Source organism: Pteropus medius, unplaced genomic scaffold (genome assembly GCF_902729225.1).
Source record: "Pteropus medius unplaced genomic scaffold, Ma_sr-lr_union100, whole genome shotgun sequence".
In the NCBI taxonomy this organism is placed as follows: Eukaryota; Metazoa; Chordata; class Mammalia; order Chiroptera; family Pteropodidae; genus Pteropus; species Pteropus medius.
In genome coordinates this window covers 6,303,173-6,319,666 of record NW_024349800.1, presented here as the reverse complement: position 1 = coordinate 6,319,666, position 16,494 = coordinate 6,303,173, and positions in this window count along the sequence as shown.

Here is a 16,494-nt window from a genome sequence, read left to right as displayed (position 1 = left end):
ATATCAAAAATTATCATTTAACAAGAGATTTCAGTCCATATGATAATTTCAGATGGGGCATCAGGATTTGGACTAGAAGATACTGTTTTAGGTAACCATGTTTTCAATAAAAGATTAAAAGCAAACAACAGACACTGGGAATAATGCAAACAAACATGATTCAATTTCCTTTTCTCAAAGTTACAAGCATTTTGCCTCCCCTGAGCTGAAAGGATGCTGAGACTCATGATACCTGTGTGTATTTGACAACTGGGTCCTGCTGAGAATCTACTGAATAAGAGAACTATGTGAGATTTCCTAACACTTAGCTAGACAACTCTCTAGCAAAGTGCCCAAGAAACAGTAGGAAAAGGACTGGTACATTATTCTGCTAGGGTTGCCCTAACAAAATACCTCAGACAGAGTAGCTTAAACAACAAAAATTTATTTCTCACAGTCCTGAGGCTAGAAGTCCAAAATCAAGGTGCTGTCAGGGTTGGTTCTGCTGAGGCCCGTCTTCCTGAATTGTTAGATGGCCACCTTCTTGCTCTGTCTTCACATGTCCATTCCTCGGTATACGTGGAGAGAGAGGTTTCTGGTGTCTTTTCTTCTTATAAAGACACCGGTCCTATTACGGTAGAGCACCTCCCTAATGTCTTCACTTGACCTTAATTCCCTCCTTAAAAGGCCTTTATATAGTCACATTGTGGGTTAGGCTCCAAATATAATGCTTCAGTATATGAATTTGGGGAGGACAATTCAGCCCATAACTGGAAAGCTGCAGAATCTGGGAAGATCTTGTCCATTAGGATATTTTTATTGACTCACACATAAGTGTCAGGAACATCACCATTCCCAGATAATGGATGAGGCTGAATGGGATGTCTGGATCTTCTTGCTTCTTAGATGATCTCAGAGTGCAACACAAAGGACCGAGGGCTTCTAGGATACCACAGTGTAACTCCATATTGTTCAGAGGCTACTGGAAATTTGAAAGGAAAATGTGACTGAACAAGCGTACATTCAATTATGAATTTATTTGTTCATATAAATATGTACTGATATCTTTTACTATGGGCTGGGACGTGGCTACAAGAAGTAGAGGAACTTTTACTTGGCTTTATAAAAGAAATAGGATGGAGTTTCAGATCTCATGAACCTTGAAGTTTAGTGGAGAAGCAGGCAAGAAGATCAAGAAAGATAGAAAATAAAATAAATTAAAAATCATATACTGTGTCTTGGGGTGATAATTGTTCAGATTAAAAAAATATCAGTATAAGGGGTCAAAAATTTATTCTATTTTACTATTTTAATAGAAAGTTAAGAAATTATCTCTAAAAATGTGATATTGGAACAGAGTTTTAAAGCAAGTAAGCACAAGTAGTCAAATAGAACTGTTGAAAGGAGCAAATAAATACTTAAAAATTTTAAATGGAGATCTAAATGGAAAAAAAAAACTCTGGAATTAAACTAAAAATGATTTTAAATATAACAACTAGTGAACAAGAATAAAGAAATACTTTAGACAAAGAAGATTATAGCAACAAATGGTCCTCCACCCCATCTCTCCTCTGACCAACTAAAATTAACAAGTAATCAAATAAACTAAAATTTAAAAGATATAATTAAAATCTTCTGAAAGCTGTTCAAGCAATCAGGAGCCAAGGAACCAAGATTCCAAAAAGGGGAAACTTCTGAAGAAGGAGATATCATTTTTAAAATTTTTTTCATTTATTTTTGTTTGTTTTTTTTTATATGGTAAACCTATGCAAACCTATGCAACTTTAGTTGCATAGTTTAAGGAGTTATTAATGAGAAAAGGCTCTATAAAAGAAGGATATCCTGAAGGTTGATACAAATTGTGCTCAGCATCATTCATAATTAGAGAAATGCATATTTAAATCACAATAAAGTAGCTATGTACACCATGAAAATGGCTCAATTTGAATAAGCAGTGTTTTTAATACAAATTAAAAACAAGCCTACTTATGGCCAAAAATTACGGGTTTTTTTTCATTACTCAAAGGAAATGAAAGCATACCTACACAAAGTATAATACAAAAATGTTTACAGCAGCTTAAAAAATCCAATATCCATAAAGATGCATAGTACAATGTGTTGTATCCATGCAGTGGGACATTATTCAGTAATCAAATGGAACAAATGATGAGAGTGAACGGTGTAGTATATTCAGCACAAGAAGCCAGACATAAAAGAGTATGCACTATGCGATTCCTATAGTGTGAAGTTAAATAACAGGCATCACTAATATACAACAACAGAACTCATAACAGTGTTTGTTTCTCATGGTCAACAATGAATGACTAGAAATAGGGTACAAGAGAACTTTTGGAGTTGATGGAATGGTCTATATGTTCACGAGTGAATTAGTGGCTGTGTAGTTGAATATATGTGTCAAAACCCATCAAGCTGCATACTTAAATATGTGCATTTTATTGTATGCAAATTATACATACATTGAAATAATGGATCAAAAAGGATTTTTCAGGGATAGATATTTCACTATTGACATTGTTTAGAATTGCCAGAGCACAGCTATAATTAGAAGTAGAGGAACTCTGACTTGGCTTTATAATTGTTTTTAAATTCTTTAGAGACAATGTCATTTCTATTACCTGCTCTGTGAGCAAATATTCCCTCCTCCACTGCACTGGGTACATCATCACCAACTCCTAATTCTTGAAGTAACCAATAAGGAACATCACAATATGTCTCTACTCTGGCATCATAACCCCCCATCCATTTGATTTATCCTTGTTGTAGAGGACAGAACATTCTAGGTAGGATTGAATCTACCCCTGCTTCTGGAAGTTAAAGCCACCCTGGTTTAGGAAAATCAAAGTCATCTTAATCCTAATTACTACAGTGACTGGCCCTGAATGATCCAGTCAGAATGAAGAACAGGATTTGTGTTGAAGAGAGTACCTTTTACTTGCATAGGGTAATGGGATCTGCATGAGGCCTAGAATTGATTCAGCCATATTGTTGCAATCGGGTAAAATAATAGGGCAGGGGGAGTCAATTCAAAAGAGGGGTAAAGGCAGTGGAGAAGACCACAGAGGAATGGACCCAGATCCTACCCTATTTTGATGAAAGCTAGCCATACCTCCAGATTTTCAAAACAGGTAACTCCCTTACTCTTTGAGCTATATTGTGTTTTTCTGTTATTTGTTAAAATAGGATAACTCCCTTTGTTTTTCTGTTATTTGTTAAAATAGGAGTCATAAATGTTTCAAAGGGAAATAATTCTGCCTTATTCAACTGTACATTTCCAATATTTTTCATAGAATTTGCTTTTAAATGAATGTTTAATCTGGAAGGATCTATTTTTTATGAATTGAGAATTCTTTTTAAAAAGAAATAGAGGCATTTTTTTTCCTTTGGATTCTACAAACGTTATTAAAAAAATATCTTATTTGAAGACTTGATTATTTTATGTTTAGTTCTGAAATGTTAAAGAGAATGTCTGGTATATAAATACTATATCGAAAAAAAAAAATTTGCCTTAGCTTCGTTGCTTTCTATTTTCATCTAGTTAATGGAGTTTATTTAGTTGTCTATTTCTTTCTTTTACACTTCTTTTTTTATTATTATTTGTAGTCATCTCCTCTGTATTTTTTTTCTTGACCTGTGAACAACCCACTTTGACAGTGATATCCTGATTTCATAATTAATTCTGTGGTTTCTGAGTGCAAGGGTAATAGTGCAAGTGATAATAATGAGTTTGCCTTTTATTCTGCTTGTGTTCTTGTCTCTGGATGCTTAGACATAATTACAAATTTAACTAAAAGAGTTGAAGTTTCACCTCTGGTGATAAACTTTTGTGTGTTGAGGTCAACTTCTAACTTGCTGACATTTTCATTATAAAGGGGGAAAAGAAAAAGAAAAACCTCTCAGCTTAAATGGAGATACCTAGTCTTATGAACAATATATTGCATCAAGAGCCCATTTACTTTTCCAGTGTCAGCCCATGGGACCAACTCAACTATTATGATTATGATTGATGCATGCTATTTTTACATACTGTGAGAGTCCTAACAAAACATTACATATCTCTATTGTGACCAACTGACTGTAAATACTGGGTCAAAAGAGAGATATTCAGTAATGTTCTGGATGTTTTTTTCCAACATTATCATATTTTAAAGGAAAATAAGTTTCTCATAGTGTTCCACATGTTTCATAAAGGTTTAATTCCTAAATTCCAATTTATTTATTTTTCCTCATTTAATTCAGAATTGAATAGTATCTTTATGGCCTTAAATCTATGTCAAGAAGTGATTTGATTATTTGGGTAATTATTTGGAAATCAATCAGAAGTTCAATTTGATATATCTGCATATTTTTATATTAAAAAATTTTAATTTATAGCATACATACATATGTTTCAATTTGATTTTTTAAATGTTCAGAGAGTTAACATGGGATGATTTAATTCAACTACAGAATTATATTTTCTATTCTTGTATTTTTTCTTTTTATTTATACCTATCACCATTAATCAACCTTTATTATTTACTTCTGTGACCACTCCACAACATGCTTATCAGCTACATAATTCCCTCAAGCCCAAACCTCCAATGTTTTAATTTTGTGATTTTTCCAAATTATATTTACGTTGTTAAGTACAGCTGTATCTTTGTAAATAAATGGCCAGCTACCACTGTTCAGTCACACTTAAAGCAATCATACTCTATTTTTCTAGTCAACTATCTCACTTATTCTGTACAATAATAATTCAAACCTTCAACACTCCTCAATTATCTCCTTTCCAAGATTTACTTTCATTCGAAAGTTGATTCCATATACTTCTATAAAATAATGAGTATATATTGTACTGAAATTTACTGTATCTTTAAAACATCTGAATGGGCTAATATTATTCTCATATTCTCTAAAGACTCTACGAAAGAAAGATAATTCAATTGTGTTTTTGACTCAAATGCCTACATATCATTCTAATACCTTCAATGAGTTTTCTCCATTAGTATCTAGCATGTGCAAAAACATTCTCTACCTATTTTTCCCATAACAATTTAAACTTGCACACATCTTTTCCATCCTAAGCATTGACATGTTGTCTTCTATTCAAAATCAAGATTACTGAGAAAGCATCCCATTTAATGATCAACTAACAAAAATGGGTTCTACTAGATCTACTTTGCTCCTTAAAGCAATTCTTGCCAAATCAATAACCTCCTTGCTGCTAAATTTAACAGAAAGACTTTAGATCTGCTCTTACTTAAAATCTGTGGCATTTGACAAATTTCATCAAGTCTACATCTTTGAATAGACTCTTCCATTAGCTGTATGTAGAATATTTCTCCAACACTTTCTTTAAATATAGTGTTGTTATTTGAATTGTGTCCCCCTCAGTTTGAATTGCTAACCTTTCCTACTTGTGAATGTGATTTTATTTAGAAATAAGATCTTTGCAGATAGTCAAGTTGAGGTTATTATGGTGATTCCCAGTAAAATATGATTTATGATTTAATAAAGAGAGGAAATTTGGACAGACACAGACATGCACAGAGATAAAATGATGTAAAGACAGGCTTATATTTTCTATTTCTTATTGCTCCCTCATTTCTGTCTTTCACAAAGGTCCAGATAAAAATTACTAATTTGAGAAATAAAGAACCAACATAAGCACAAACTGTCACTTAGCTGATTATTATTATCACTAGCAACAATTTTTACATGGAACCATTTCAAATAGGTTTTATTTATGCTTTAACGGTTCTCAATGAATATCAAATATCGAAAAAATTAGAAAATTTGTATTTTGACATATATAATAAATTTCTATCATGATGACAAAGGCAGAGACCAGACCAATGCAAGCCAAGGATTGCTGGCCACCTGGAAAAGGTAGGAAGAGACAAGTAAGGATTCTACTTCTTTGTAGAGTCAGTCTCAAAAAGCGTGTAGCTATGCTGACAACTTGATTTCATTTCTAATCTCCAGAAGTGTGAGACATACATTTCTGTTGTGCCAACCATCCAGTTCGTGGAACTCTGTTATGAAACCCTAGCAAACTAATATAGTGTTTCTTTGGCATCTATCCTTGGTTTTCTTCTGTTCTGAATCTTCATATTTTCCATGTGTCATCAGTTACAGTGGCTACAATTATCATCAACACTGGGAAAAACCTTTACATGACATTCAAGGCTTTTGATGTTCCAGGCTTGTTTTTTAAAGTTCATTGCTTTACATGTGCTCCACATACTCTACATTCTAGGCATGCTAGTCTTCTGCATAGGGACTAAGAGCTTGATATCTTAGATCAAAAAGCAGTTCTAAAAGCTAGTTGTCTTTGGAAAAGCCACTAAACTTTTTAAGTTTCAATTTCTAGGCCTGTAATATGAAGTTATTAAAGTATCCAACACTGCTACTCTAAAATTATTCTATCAGTCCTCTTACTTGTTCCTGTCTTTTATAGAGCATAGCTAGGCTTTTCCAATTCTGGGAATTTGATATGTTGGAAAAAAAATGACCCTCTAAATAAAGGCAAAGTATATTATGTGCAACATCACGTATTTTCTATTTCTTAAATGTTCCCTCATTTTGTCATTTATAAAGGTCCAGAAAAAAATGACTAATTTGAGAATTAAAGTACCAAAACAAGCACAAATTGCCAATTAGCTGATTATTGTTAATCATTAGCAATGATTTTTACACAGAACCATTTTAAATAGGTTCTATTTATGCATTAATGGTTCTCAGTAAATATCAACAATTGAAAAATTAGTATATAGCTATTACGATGCATTTAATAGATTTCTATCATGACACAATTCAATATTTATCGCCAGATATGTTAGTACAGATTATAATTTATCTTTCTTCCTGATTGTTTAAAATCTGCATATTCCCCCTTGATATATTTAAATTGCTCAGATTTTTTGTTGTTGTTGATGATATTTGTTTGTTTTGCCCAGCACTGTTGAGTTGGTAATTAATCAATTTTTGATGTCCTTCCACAGAGTTAAGAACTTATGTGTTGAATTATTTCCAGGATTTTTAGTTGAAGAGTTTATAAGGATATACATATAGGACAAAAATGCATTAATGGAAATTATAAAGTTTACTGGTTCCACCTAGTGGAAATACAAAGCAAGTTACAAATAAAATTATCACTAAAATGATATCAAAAGGCTTTATATAAAGAATTTCAAAAGTTTACTTATATGACCTTTCTATAAAGGTGGATATTCAATGCTTAAAATAAAATCTGCTTTTTTAAAAACTCATATAAATAAATTCTGGATATCTATAACAATTCTTTTCTGGTAAAATATTTTTTTTTCTTATTTTTAAAGAGTTATCTGATCGATAAAGAGCAAACTGAAATAGTATCTCCTAGTAATTATAAAGTTTTTTTATTGTTTTTTTTCTAATAATTAAACATATGTTTTCCTCAACATATCATTTAAATGTCATTCATTCAGCTGCTAGACCTGAATAAATAGCCATAAGGATGTTTATAAATGATCAAAAACAAAACACATAAATCTATAATAGAATAGTTCTTACATAGAAATTCCTCTTTTGAGCTAATAAAATATATAAAGTCCTTTTAATAACTAATCATTTTATTAGGAAAAGCCCTGTGTTTTCTACAAAACAATGTTCAAGCAGATGATATGTTTTAACAATAAAAAAACTAAATTATGTTTTCTTTAAATTGCATAATTATAGTATCTTCACCCTAATTGTGTTTATCATCAGAAAGTATGATGAAATGATATATGAATAATTTTTTTCCAGTACAAACATTGTTAGAACACTTGTCACAGAAAAATATTTTTCTCCTCTGCTTCAACAGCACCTTCGAAGTTTTTATGAAAGCTATTTTTATCTTACAACTAAATTCATTTTTATTGTCTCTCTAATGTCTGTGAAAATTCAAACCGCACACAGTTTGTTTTTCTCATAGAAAAATCTTTCCGGGTTAGTTATGACAGACTGAGTTTTTATGATGTGTGAAGATATCTAATCTGTATACAAAACACATGGTTAGGAAAAGAACACTTCCTCATAATGCTAACTATCATTAACTAAACTTTTAGATGTTTTAAAAGAAGCAAAAGAAAAATTACAACTCAGTATTATTTTTTCAGATAGAAATAATAAGCCACATAAGGTAAAAGGAATAAAATCCTCAGTGTGTCAACTTTCAATCTTGCTTGTTTAATTAATTTTACATATAAAAGCAAATGACTTAAAAACCATTTTGTAGTAGCAAATTACTTTACCATTTTTACCTTTGCAGCTTGCTGTAGATAAGCTAACCACATCCTTTTACATTTGTCACAACTGTGAGGACTTAATTTTACTCTTATTGAACAGCAGAGGAGAAATAACAAGTAAAAATAGCATTACTCTTATATTCTTATCATAATTATATATTAAATTACATTGAACCATAAGGATGCAAGTTCAGACAAGTAATGTTATTTGCACTCATAAAAATATGAATCCGATACACTTAATTAATATATTATGGATTGCTTACATTTCAATATAAATGTATAAATGATGTTCATTTTTAAATCACATTGTGTAATCCTATTACACAATGACAAGGAAAATTACAAATCTAAATGCCATGACTGTAAAGTAGGCACGCAGAGCAAGGTTTATACCATAAAGTACTTCTCATTCTACTCTGAGAAGAGAGACAGAGAAACAATGAGAGATCCTATGAAAAATACTGAGGCTTCTAATATTTACTAACTCTTAGAGAACCTAAATGTGTGGAAATAAAACATATCTAAACCCATGTAAAATTTCACGTAGTAATCTTCACATTTCTTCAGAAAATATTTCCACTGGAAAAATTATATTTGATGATATATGTGCCTTGAACCACAGATTAACCTTAATATGAAAATAAAGTGTGATAAGTACTACTTTAAAGAACATTTTTCACATTCATATTAGTTTGTAAGAAGTAGATCAGCTATTTGATTCCAAGTTCTTATAATATATTAGAGTCACGTTCCTGCCTCAAAGCATTTATATCTCTGTTCTTATGTCTGAATATATCTTTTCCTCAAAGCCTCACATGTCTTCTGCCATCATGATCTCCAGGTACGTATTCAAATATGTCATTTTCGCTAGGTCTCCCCTAATATCTGTATTTAAAATTACACTATTATTTAAAAGTAAATTTGAAATATAATGAAAACCCTAGTCTACCTCATGATGTCCCCAATACCCTTCACCATTTTCCTTTTTTCTTTTTCTCCATACCATTAATGATCATTTAAAATACTGTAGACATTTTCATATACAGTAAGTCATCAATGTGATCAATAGGTTCTTGGGAAGTTGTGACTTTAAGCAAAACAACAGATAAAGAAAACAATTTTATAACGGGCTTATTGTTGGGAAAAAAATTCCTATGGCTTATTTCTGGTCACAAATCACCAGACTTCTAAATAAGGACCCAAACACTTCTAATATTAAAGACTGAAATAAATGTGAGCTATACATGCATTTAAGAAAGATAATACAGAAAGATAGAAGCACTGTGGCATGAGAGATTCCCTCTGGTCTCTCCTCTTGAAGTTACAAGTCGAATAACTATACTTCAACAAAGGACTCTGCTCAACACACAAACATGTCTGAGAGATCCTTGCATTGAAACAGCTGGGAGAATCATAAGGTGGAGGGGGAACATGAGAGGAGGAAAGGAAGAAGAGCACCCATGAAGGGTATCAACTCACTGAAGATCTCACGAGAGGGGAGGAATCAGGTAGCAGCATGCACTCTCCATGGCCCTGAGGAGCCAAGAGGTAGAGCAAACGTTCAGCACTTACTGCAGCTGAACCAGTGATAGGAGCAGAGAAAACACTGAAGAGTGGCAACTGTGATCTAGCAGCTGCTATCACAAGGCAGAAAAACAAAGCCATGGATCTTGGCCCCCTCTTCTCACCCTACCAGAGCTCAGCTTCCTTCACTCACCAAGAACTAGCAGAGGACCCCAGAAGAAGCTGTAACAGTGAGTGTCAGGTTAGAGAGCACACTATCAGCAGTCCTGAGAACTAGAGGGACAGAAGCACTTCTCCTGAAGTGGCAGACACATGCTGCAGGTGATCCCAGTGACAGTGGTGGAGAGGTGAAGCAGCTGAGGTCTGACAGACACCATAACCGGGAAGGGAACAAAGCCAGAAACACAGAAGCTGGCCTCTCCTAGCCCACGTGGCACCCACCCATTCCAGCTGATTCCAACAGGTCACCTGGGACACCACAGGCAGTATGACAGTGCCAGCTGCATCTGTTGGCAGTGCTCAGATTTCACAAGATCAGAATCCCATTATCTACCACATTCTATCACAGGGATGGTGCCCCGAGACCGAGGAGATCTGGTTATAGAGAAGATGCCCACCAACACAGGGATCATAGGACATGTTTCACTGCCCTGCAAAGATCCAAGAAGCTGGAGAAGTGCAAAAGAAAATAAAAATCTTGCATTTCAGCACCACCTCTGAAAAACAAAAGAAAGACCACTTTTTAACAATGTACTAGACAAGTGTTACTCTTAAAATTTTTTTATTCAGATGTCATTCCCATAAATGCCTATGTAGAGAAATAATACCCATATACTATAAATAATCAAAGTAACAAGGCAGCTCAGAAAGAAAATGAAAAATTTTCAGAAAATTAATTTAATGACATGGAAATATGTGATTTAAATGACAAAAGATTCAAGATTATAGTTCTAAAAAATCTCAATGAAATAAAAGAAAACTCATATCAGCAGTTTAATGAACTGAGAAATAAAATCAATCAATGGAAGAAATATTTTACCAAAAAGATTAAAACTTTAAAAAAAGAATCAAATAGAAATTCTGGAGCTGAAGAACTCAAAAGAGATGAAGAACAAACTAGCAAGCTTAGGAAATGGAGCTGACCATACGGAAGGAAGAATTAGTGATATCAAAGACAGAAATCTAGAAATGATTCAGAGGGAAAAAAGGAGATTTAAGAGTAATAAATAAGTACATAAATAATCAAAAAAGAACTATCCAACTACACCAGAAAAAAGCAATATAGGAATAATGGGAATACCATAAAGAAAGAGAAGGAGGAGTGAACAGAGAGCCTATTCTAACAGTCTACGAGAAATTCCCAAACCTAAGGAAAGAACTGGATCCTTGAAACCAAGAAGCAAAAAGAACACTTATAATTATCTCAATCTAAAAAGGCTTTCTTTAAGGTACATTATATTAAAATCATCAAAAGTTAATGACAAAAAAATTCCTATATAGGAAATCATATTAGATTATCATTGGAATTTCCAGTAGAAATCCTACGATCACTTAGAAGAAAGAAAACTTTTCCAGACATATATAACCTGGGGGAATTTACCACCACAGGGTCTGCATTATAGGAAATACTAAAAGGGTCATTCTATCTGAAACAAAAAAACAACATGATAAGAAACTATAAGTAAGATGACTAACAGACAGATAGAAGCAGGAATCGAAGCCCTTATTCAGAATAGAGTATTATACGCTTAAATATGACATAAAGAATAAAGGATGTAAAACATTTATAAAAAAGACAAGAAGAAGAAATAAGCAACTGCAAATTAGAAATGAACTCACAGCATAAATAGGGATAATTTGTGACAACAAAAACATAAGGAGAGGGTATAAATATCTGAATTTGCATAGGGGAATAAAGTTAAGATACATTCAGAAGAGAAATGACTACAGCATATATGAAACTTTGTTTTGCAACCACACACAAAAATGTCTAGAACCGAGACAGAAAAAAAGAAGAAACAGAAGAAAAAAACCTAAATTAATATAACAGCTAGAAACACAAGGGCAAAGAAACAATGGACACACAGAGCTACCAGAAAACAAAAGGTAAGATGGCTATAAGAAATCCTCATACATCAATAATCATCCTGAATGTAAATGGACTGAACTCAGCAATAAAAAGGCACAGAGTACCAGAGAGAATCAAAAAACAAAACTCAACCAATATGCTTGCTACCTTCAGGAGACACATCTCAGCTGCAAGAACAAATATAGATTCAAAACGAAAGAGTGGAAAATGATAATCCAAGCAAATGGCATCCAGAGAAAAGTGGGTGTAGCCACACTTAGATCTGACAAAATAGATTTCAAGGTAAAAAGGTAACAAGAGACAAAGATGCACATTTTATAATGATAACAGGAACAATACATCAAGAAGACATAAAGCAATATATTTGCACTCAATCAGAGAGCACCAAAATATGTAAAGTAACTACTAAAAGAACTAAAAGGCAAAATTGACAAAAACACAATTATAGTAGGAGACCTAAATATCCCTATCGATAGCTATGGATAGATCATCCAAATAGAAAATACATAAGGAAATATCTGCCTTAAATGACACATGAGACCAAATGGACATAATTGACATTTACAGAGCCTTACATCCCAGAACATCAGATTATACATTCTTCTCTAGTGCACATGGAACAGTCTAAAGGATAGACTATATGATGGCACACACAACTAGCCTCAATAAATTTAAAAAGATTGAAATCATACCAAGCATATTCTCTAACCACAATGCTTTGAAATTAAAAATCAACTGCAAAAAAAAGAAGCAAAAGAAAACACAAATATGTGGAGATTAAACAGCATGCTACTAAAAAACAAATGGGTCAAAGAAAAAATAAAAGGAGAGATCAAAAGATTATACATAGAGACCAATGAGAATGAAAATACAACATGTCAAAGCTTTTGGAATGCATCAAAAGTGGTAAGAAGAGGGAAGTTTATATCTTTGCATGCTTATCTCAAGAAAAAAGAAAAACGTCAAAAAAAAACCTTAACATTACATCTTAAAGAATAAAAAATCAACAAATGAAGCCCCAAGTCAGCAGAAGGAAATAAATGATAAAATTAGAACATAATTAAATGAAATTGAGAACAAATAGAAAATAGAAAAAATTAATGCAACAAGAGCTGGTTCTTTGAAAACTCAATAAAATACAAGGGAATTCAAAGATAAATGAATAGGACTATATCAAAATAAATGAATAGGACTATATCAAAATAAATGAATAGGATTATATCAAACTAAAAAGCCTCTGCACAGCAAAAGAAACCATCAACAAGACAAAGAGCCAAGCAATTGAATGGGAGAAAATATTTGCAAACAACACCTCCTATAAAGACGTACTTTCCAAAATATGTAAAAAACTCATTCAAGTAAAAAAAAAAATCCAAATAAAAAGTGAGCAGACAACCTGAACAGACATTTCTCCCAAGAATGGCCAACAGATAAATGAAAAGATGCTGAACTTCAGTAGCTATTAGGAAAATGCAAATCAAAACCACAATGAGATATCACTTCACACCTGATGATAGAATGGCTATCATCAACAAGACAATAATAACAGATGTTGGAGAGGCTGTGGAGAAAAAGGAACCCTCATACACTGCTGATGGGAATATAAAACATTACAGCCAATATGGAAAACAGTATGGAGGGTTCTCAAAAAACTAAAAATAGAATTACGATATGACCCAGTAATCTCTGTCTGGGTATCTACCACCAAGGTAAACATTTATCTGTAAAGATATATGCACCCCGATATTGACAGCAGCATTACTCACAGTGCCAAGACATGGAAATAATCAAGTGTCTTTCGATAGATGATTGGATAAAGAAGAGGTGGTACCTATAGACAATGGAATATTACTTAGCCATAAGAAAAGATGAAATACTGCCTTTTGTGACAACATGGATGGATCTTGAGATTATCATGCTAAGTGAAATAAATCAGAAAAAGTTGGGAACCATGTGATTCAAAACTGAATCAATCCATCTGGTGAAGCCATCTGGTGGAATATAAAACTAAAAGCAATAAATGAACAAGACAAACAAAAACTCATAGACACAAACAACAGTTTTATGGTTACCAGAGAGAAAGGGGGAGATGGGGAGGTAGAGAAGGGTAAAGGGGGTCAAACTTATGGTGATAAAAGGAAACTTGACTTTGGGTGGCGAACACCCAATACAGTATACAAATGATGTGTTATAGAATCATATATTTGAAATCTATATAATTTTATTAACCAATGTCATCCCAATAAATTTGATAAAATTAAAAAAATATTGAGAAAGATTAATAAAAACAAGTAAGAAGATTATTTTCTAATCTGAAGAGTCCAGTCCAGATTCGAAGGTAGCTAGAGCCTCTCCCAGCAGCTCAGGGTACAGAGTGGGAACTCACCCTGTAGAAGACGCCCTTCCATCACAGAGTGCACTCACGCACATCCACACACACTCAGACTGGAACATGTCAATTCATCTAATGTGCACATCTTTGCAATGTGAAAAAAAAAAACAGCATAGAGAAAACCTACGTGGACATCGAAAGAATATGCAAACTCTATACAGACAATAGCCCCACAGGGGAATCTACTTCTTTTCCCTCATCAACATTATAAGTAAATGATGTTAAATACTAAATGACATTATTGGAAGACCTGCTGTACACTTAATATAGGGCTTGTCCAACTCCAGTGAAATGTAAGCTCCATTAGGGGCAGAGATTTTTATTTTAATACGGATTTCTAGAGCACAGAACACTACTTGGCAGATAAAAAATGTACTATAAATATATGTTAACCAATTAGTGGAATATTCAGATGAATAAATAATTCACCTAATTATGTGTTGCAAACAAGATCACCTTTTAGGAGTTAGATGGAGATGCCCATTTCAGTTAAACACAGGGCTATTTCTTAAATTGATTATCTCTCTCTGTGGCTCACACATGTAGGTGGCATATCCTACATGTGTGATACAGTGACATATCCTCTAGGGATTCTCAGTGGCAGTTTCCTTGCTTCCTTTCCTTTATTTTTCCTATTAGGTATGAACCGTCCTCAAAGTCCAGATTTAGATCCCTAAACATTTTCTTTATACTTCACTTTGGAATCTCATTAATTTCTACAACTTCCACAACACCTGCAAGTAAATTTATCAACAGACTGCAGGTCATAGTAATGCATACACATGCACATAGATGCACACACATAAACACACATGCACATATGCATGCACAATATATTTTTGTAATATATTTTCCATATTTTAAAGTTGAGATATAATTCACATACTATTAAATCTATCTTTTTAAAAATATGCAAGTCAGTAGATTTCAGTATTTTTAAAATTTTTAATATATTTACAATATTTTTGTGATCATTACCATCACCTATTCCAGAAGACTTTCATCACATCAGAAGGAAACACAATACCCATCAGCATTCCATTCCCATTATTCCTTCTCCTCACCCTTGGCAACCACTAAGCTAACTTTCTGTCTCTTTGGATTTACCTATTCTGGACATTTCATATGAATAGAATGATGCATTATGTAGCCATTTGTGGTTTTTTTTTTTTTTTTTTTCACTTAGTACAATGTTTTCAAGGTTCATCCATGTATCAGCACTTCATTACTTTTTCTGGCTGAATATCGTTCTATGAATAAACATATGTGGTTTATAAAGTCATCTGTTGGACATTTGGGTTCTTTCTTGTTTTCAGTTATTAAGACTAATGCTTCTATCAACATCCATATAAAAATGTGGTGGGAGCATATGTTTTCAATTATCTTGAATGTATATCTAGGAGTGGAACCACAGGGGTATATGGTAACTCTAATATTTTGAGAAACTGCCAAATTCTTTTTCCACAGGAGCTGCACCATTTTATATTCTTACCAGCAATTCATAAGGGTTTCCTTTTCTCTACATTTTCAAAAATACTTGTTACTGTCTATATATTTTTTTTTAATTACAGCCAACTTAGTGGGTATGAAGTGATATTTTATTGTAGTTTGATTGTATTTCTCTAAGGACTAATGATGTTGGGTATCTTTTCATGTGTTTATTGGCCATTTGTCTATATTCCTTGGCAATATGTCTATTCAAAGCTTTTGCCCAATTTTAAAATTCTATAATTAATCTTTAATGTTGAGTTGTAAGATCATTTTATATATTCTGGATACTAGATATTTTTTTTCACTTCTTCGATAGTGTCCTTCGAAGAACAGAAAGTTTTAATTTTAAAGTCCAACTTATTTTTTTGGTGTTGCTTGTGCCTCGGAAAAACCGTTTCTCAATCCTAGGTCACAAAAATTTATACCTAATTTTTCTTCTTTGAGATTTATAGTTTAGGTTATATATTTAATTTTTAAATCTGTTTTGAGTAAACTTTTCATACGTAGTGTGAGATACAGGTCCGAATTAATTCTTCACATTTGAATATGCAGGTGCACCAGCATCATTTGCCAAAAAGACTACTGACATTGGAATCTTATTTCTAAACCTATCTATAATATTATTTTAAAAATTAGGACACATCCATTAGACATTATAAATGACACTCCCTAAAAAAGAAAAATTGCATATATATATCACTGTGACATACAGCGATATATATATAGTGATATATAGTGATATA